The 6,437-nt window shown below is 40.0% G+C and overlaps 1 long non-coding RNA gene across 1 annotated transcript; it reads right to left on the bottom strand.

The window, feature by feature from the left end:
* Positions 1 to 2,736: 2,736 nt before the first annotated feature.
* LOC109760946 (uncharacterized) lies at positions 2,737 to 5,013 on the bottom strand. Its single transcript, XR_002232403.4, has 4 exons — positions 4,909 to 5,013; positions 4,705 to 4,815; positions 3,793 to 3,849; positions 2,737 to 3,062 (listed from the first exon to the last, which is right to left on the bottom strand). It is a non-coding gene; the product is annotated as an uncharacterized lncRNA (long non-coding RNA).
* Positions 5,014 to 6,437: the final 1,424 nt, after the last annotated feature.

The raw sequence follows: 6,437 nt of genomic DNA, 5'->3' as shown, positions 1-6,437 counted from the left end.
GGGGGGGGGGGGGGGGGGGGGGGGGGGGGGAGGGAGGTACGGCTCAGTTGAATTTGCAGAGATCAGGGAGGAGTTTTTCTAGGGTCGTCAGCAATTGTATTCACCAGAATAGGAGATCCTTCAACCCTTGAAGCCTTGGCGATCAGAGAAGCTCTCGCCCTAGCGGATGACCTTAATCTACAAAGCATTCATGTGTCCTCGGACTGCAAGGGGTCGTCGAGGAGATCCAGAAGGGAAGTGCGACCATCTACGGCGCAGTTATTCAGGAAATAAAACTTCATTTAGTTTCTTTTACTTCTTGTAATATAGTCCATGAGTTTAGGAGCTCAAACTTTGGTGCTCACAATCTTGCGAAGCATGCTTTGTCCTTGGGACCCGGCCGCCATGTTTGGTTAGGTCATCCCGGAGGGATTCCCTTCGTCCCTGTAAACATTGTGATGACTTGAATAAAAGCTTCGTGAGATTGCCTAAAAAAGCCATTTATTTTTATTTTTTCCTGGACCGATTTTTGTGTGGTTTATTCTTCCTTTTTCTATTTATTTTCTTTAACCTTTTCTCCTTTTCCTTTTTCTTAACTTGTTTCATCTCTTGTTATTTTTCTTCTTTGAAAAATGCATGAACCTTTTCAAATTCGATGATTTGTTTTTTCAAAATCAATGAACTTTTTTTAAAATTGATTAACTTTGTACAAATTTTATAATTTTTTTTAAATTGAATGAACTCTTTTCAAATTTGATGACATTTTTTCTCAAATGACTATGGAATGTCATAAGATCATTCAAGCAATTTTTTCGAAAAATTCCTGACATATAAAATTGTTCACCATGTTTCAAAAAAATAATCACAATATAATAATCAATGTACATGCCAAAAATGTTCGACACGTGTTCGAAAAATGTTCATCGTGCCAACGAAAATATTTTCTTTCCCTATTTAACATTTTCTTAAATTTTCTTTCCTTATTTTACACTGAAAATATTTCCTTCCTTATCTAGCCCTAAGTCTAAATTTTATGCCCTTTATAACACTTTCGTCCATTTTAGGCTTTAACGGTGTTAAATGTCACCTAAAAAGACCCTTTTACCCATCATGTGGCATGTGCCCAAAATTTGCTACTCCCTCCGTTCCTAAATATAAGTCTTTTTAAAGATTTCAATAAGGGACTATATACGGAGCAAAATGAGTGCCCATATTTAGTTTGTATTGAAATCTTGAAAAGAATTATATTTGGAAACAGGTTAAGTAGATGCTAATATTGAAAAGCAAAAAAGACACGTTTTCAGTGTCAAGCCCCTCATGTGGCACGTGGAACTGGATCCTCCTCCGACAAACGGTACTGGAATGGTGAAACAGCCTGCGTTGCTACCACCAGGTCGTGCCCTGTCACCGTGCCGCGCCATCGCTCCGTTGGCCGTCGTGTAGAGCAGCCAGCCGCCGTAGCCGGCCCCGCGCGCCTGACCGTGCCACAGCTCCGGCGGTCGCCTGCTGCGCACCACGCCACGGGCCGCACGAGAGCCGCTACCACGAGGAGCTCCACCGTAGCTGTTGATGCACGAGCCGCCATCAATTTGTCTGCATCCCGACGTGTACGTGTGTAGCTGGCTAGTGAAAGCATAGCTTCAAGTGCTAGCTAGTTCAGCTAGAATCGATCAAGCCGCTTGGCAACACGAAGCCAGCTTCCTACGTAAGCATCGTTTGTATGTCCAGCCCGGCGTGCTAATTGATACAGGCACCATACACCCGAGGGTAAAAATGTCTTTTTACATGCAATTTAACACCGTTTGAATGAAAAATGAACGGAAGTGTTATAAAGGGCATAAAATTTAGAATCGGTGTTACTTAGGGAAGAAAAAAGTTTCCAGTATCAAATAAGGAAACAAAATTTACTATAGTGCTATATAAGGAATTCTTTCATCTCTAAAAGTGTTTAATGAGTATAAAAATAATTTTCAAAGTGTGTGCATGAAAAACAACAAAGGAAAGAGAAAAAATGAAAAAGAATAGAAAAATGTAATACACAAATAAAAAATCGAAACATCCACTAAATTGTTAAAAAATCGAAAACCGGACGAAACCTTCCAAAGCAATGTGGAAGGTACCAAAACCGCACCAAACAGTGTATGCTTCCTTGCTAGTGGGCCATGGCCCGCATGGCTAGTGCTAAGAAGGGATTGCAGTAAGCGATTTTTAGCATTCGCGAAACTGAGCACCCCAGCAATGAGGAAGGTTCCAAAACCGCACCGAACAGTGTATGCTTCCTCTAATTAGTGACTAATCTAGATATGGGACCTCAACTTAAAAACCACACGGGTTGCCCCTTGAACTTTAAGAACCGGACACATTTAGTCCCTATGCTGACTCAAAGCAGTTTTGTTGATGACGTGTTGTGGTATTGATTAAATATGCCTATTCAACAATCCCATAATTAAACAACTACTTATTATTACTATGTAAAGCAATACTAAACTATGGAAATATACTGCAACTATTTTTTTATGTAATAGACATTTCAATTCCCTGGACTAACTTGCTCAAATACGTGTCCATCTTATGCACGACTTAGTCAAATGTTCTAGCTTGATGAACGTTTCACGTGTTTCAAACGACAACAACAAGACTGTCATTTTCCGATACAACACGAGAAATTTTAACCCTCAACATGCCCGGTGAACTATATAAAGAGACATGAACAATTGAATGAAGCTATAAAATCCAAATACTATAAAAAAATCAAGGTACACACAAAATCAAATACTTAATAGAATCTCAAAATCTTAATATACATATATGTGAACTTGATATATCAAAACTTACACATGAACTCACATATTCAACACAACACCAATATGCAACTACAAACCACTAGATGTATCAAATTGTTATCCATTTTTCTAATTGCACCTCATAGCTACACAAATCAAAACAAATTGCTACATAATACATATTATTTTAGATATATAGTATGCCAGTTGAAGCTCGGATGCTTGTTCTCATGTCCATGTCATGACATACTTGTGTATGTGGATCCTTCGTCTTATAGAATTGTTACACTTACTCCGTGCCTGTGGTAAAATAAAATAAAATTACTTTCAGTATGAAAAAAATCTTTGATGCACTCAACAGTGCATGCAAAATCACAGGGAGACAACCAAGGAAACTTTAGACTGGTCATGCATAAAGAGTTCCATAGGGGGTGTGTGTGGGGGGGGGGGGGATCGAATGAATCCTAGAGCGAAAAATGCAGAGATGAAAGGCAGATGCGACACCAAGTATGCACATGCTGATTGAATCTTCGTATGGACACAATTGTCTATGTCTCTTTCTCGAGAGATGAGGTGTTGGCAAGTACCGCGGCATCGATATGGTAGCTATCATTTCTATGTTATTATTTTTTTCTTCCCGCTCTCATTCTAGACTCTTATTCTCACCAACGCTTCCTCTCCTCTTTTTCTCCAGCAACTCATCCAACCGGAGAAGAAGGGGAGAGGGCCATGGCGCTGCCTCCCACCTTGTTTGTACACCCCTTTTGTTTCCATCCCTAGTCGTTTGAACAAGTGGTCATCATCTGTGGAAGGTGTTTGCCGGTGAGGAGATTGGCCTTACTTCTTTCGCCTCTTATGTCTTGGTAAGATATATCAAAGCTTACGAAACTTGGTAATTTTCTATTGACAAATGCCTATCAACGCTTGTGAACAAACATTCATAATTATGATTGTATCAGTGTGTAAACCATTATCTATTTAAAACATCAAGAATAAAATACTTGAGTGGTCCATGAAGTGAAGAAAGTACCAGAAGGTGCAGGGTTCTCATCGTTCTTTAGTGAAGGCTGTGATCCAGTACTCATCGCTGCATGCCAAAACAAACAAAATTTTCAGAATGATAATATAGAAGTTAAGCAAGTTCATCACGTGCCCTGGTGCGTTGGGTCTAGCTTTGGCGATACAGAAGGTGATGAACTAGCTTTGACGATACAGAAGGAGATGGATCAAACGTGATTAAAAATAAAATACAGCTACAAAGCCATGATAGGTATAATACACGTATATGACAAAACCAGGAGTATGTTTTGAAAACGGGGCATGTTCGAGGGGTGTTGTGTTGGGACCGTTCAGAGTAGATTCATGGAGGTGGAGGCCTCACGGAGTTGGGGACGTGCATGCGCGCATGCATAGCTACCCGTCCACGGGTGGATACAGGCATATGTGCATATCAGCATATGTGTGATCTTGGTTGGTGTGCAATTGTGCATCGCTAGGTACGATGCTCGTTGTTATTCAAAGAAAAACTGCATATGTGTTCACCTACACCTAGCACCGGAGCTTTGGTAGACCACGAACAACTTGTCAACTTCTACACAATTAAAATGGGCCAATGTGGGAAGATTTGGTTGAAAACGGAAGGGGGCCCCACCCAGTGAAACTAGATGAGGGGAGGGGGGCTTGGTTGAGGATGGAGCGGTCCATAACCCAGCTTTGTAATGGAGTAGCATTTTTGCCTGCTACCGTCACAACTGCCGAGGGTACAACGCCCAGGTATTAGAAGGACATGCAAATGATTAGGATCAACTCTTTTATTTGTAACAGATTTATATGACTTTCACGCCTATAGATCCAATGGTGAGATGTGCATGGGGCACCAAATCTCCTCTTGTTTTTTGACAACAATATCATTTTATAAATTAATTGGTTAGGATATACTAACCACCGGCAACCGGTTCTTTATTCGGGGCATTTGGTGGAGGATAAGTTCCCGCTGAGTTGTTCGGGGAAGTCCTATAAAACTGTTGTTGAGGGACGGACTTGGCATGGGTCGCTGCATGGTGCATCGGAGATATAAATAAGTTAGTGAGTACTAGCATGCATGTGATATGGGAGATATGATAATTGAACGCTCTAAGCAGCTCACCTTTGTCCATCGCGTCCTTGTGATCGGAGTCAGCCATATGCTCAATATAACTGTGTCTCGTAAGCTAGGGAGTTTTAGATCGCCAAATGCTTGGGGGAAAATACAGTTCTTATAGTGGCGTACAAGCGGGAAATCATAGAAGTTGCATCAATTTGAATGATCATGACACCTAATGAAGAACTAGTACGCGTATACTATTCCCACAACTTAATTACACTGATGTGGGAGTATATGGACTCCTTTGAGTGAGTGCTAATGTCATTAAATGTTTAATTGGACCCATGTATTTTGCTTTGACAGACAAAATAATACGTGTCATATGCACACGGTTAGAGGTGGACCGAAATCATTGGATGTGCATTCAAATAAATGCCAAGCTCTCTGAACATGACATAAAAAATATTATAAAATATGATTTTACCAAAATATGAAACCGTGCTGACATTTACGTGGATCCACTCATCCACACACATATGTTTCAAACTATATTTATTAATGAACGAAAATATACTAATGAGTTTCTTTTTTGGTTTTCCCAGTAAACGGAGTCTTCTAAAGATGTGAACATGATATCCAGCAAGAAGAGTCTGATCATGTGTAATATGATCTACATGCATAATCTTGGCATCCAAGTTATCACCAGTCTTCTGGGAGTCAATATGTGCGAACATATCTTAGCTAATATTCCACACAATCAGCTATTCAATACACATGGTATAATTCTCATGGATTTTTTCTTGATTTGACATGCTGATGTGTATGTGTGCATATAGTAGATGTTTTCTTGGTCGTCATTCCAAGTCGGAATAAAATTTAATAATTTAATACATGAAGTCAAGTCGTTTTTACTTGTAGATATGTCGATGATATATGTTCCTCCAAGTTTATTAGGTGATAGCAAAATAACTTGTATAAAATAATGTTAGTATTTATGTAAAAAGAAGAATCAGAGAGACAACATTGCGTTGAACAGTTTGCATCATGCATAAATTATGACAGTTGGTTTGGTCGCGCGCTATCTTCGAAGTTTGTACACCATCAAAAATAAGCTTGCTTGACTTATTTGCACAATAAGCCTTTCAAATACACCCATGTAGACTCACCTTATGCACTCAAGCATCACACAATATTCATATGAGCACCTCTGAAGGACGGAGCGGCAAGTCTTGAGATCAGTGAAGTCACTTGTGACACACCCCTTTATAATCATGCACTAATCATACACGCATCATGCATGATCACAAATGCTGACTCCATGTTAATATCACAACACAACTCTACAACACAAATTTAACACAAATCTTTGCATATCAAACCATGGTCACGAGGACCCAAAACACATCAATCAACAAACAAAATAAGTCTGGGTATAGACGAGTTAAATGAGTTTTGCCTAAAGAAGGCTGAGGAAAACAACGACACTAGATCGAAAAGGCAAGGCCTCCTGTCTAGGACCTCTGAACTACTCTTCGGCGTCGGTCTCCACGTAGTAAGCACCATCGGAACTACCTGTATCCGCGGTGCTACCC

This window comes from Aegilops tauschii, chromosome 7 (assembly GCF_002575655.3).
Source record: "Aegilops tauschii subsp. strangulata cultivar AL8/78 chromosome 7, Aet v6.0, whole genome shotgun sequence".
Lineage (NCBI taxonomy): Eukaryota > Viridiplantae > Streptophyta > Magnoliopsida > Poales > Poaceae > Aegilops > Aegilops tauschii.
This window is presented reverse-complemented; position numbering and strand designations above follow the sequence as displayed.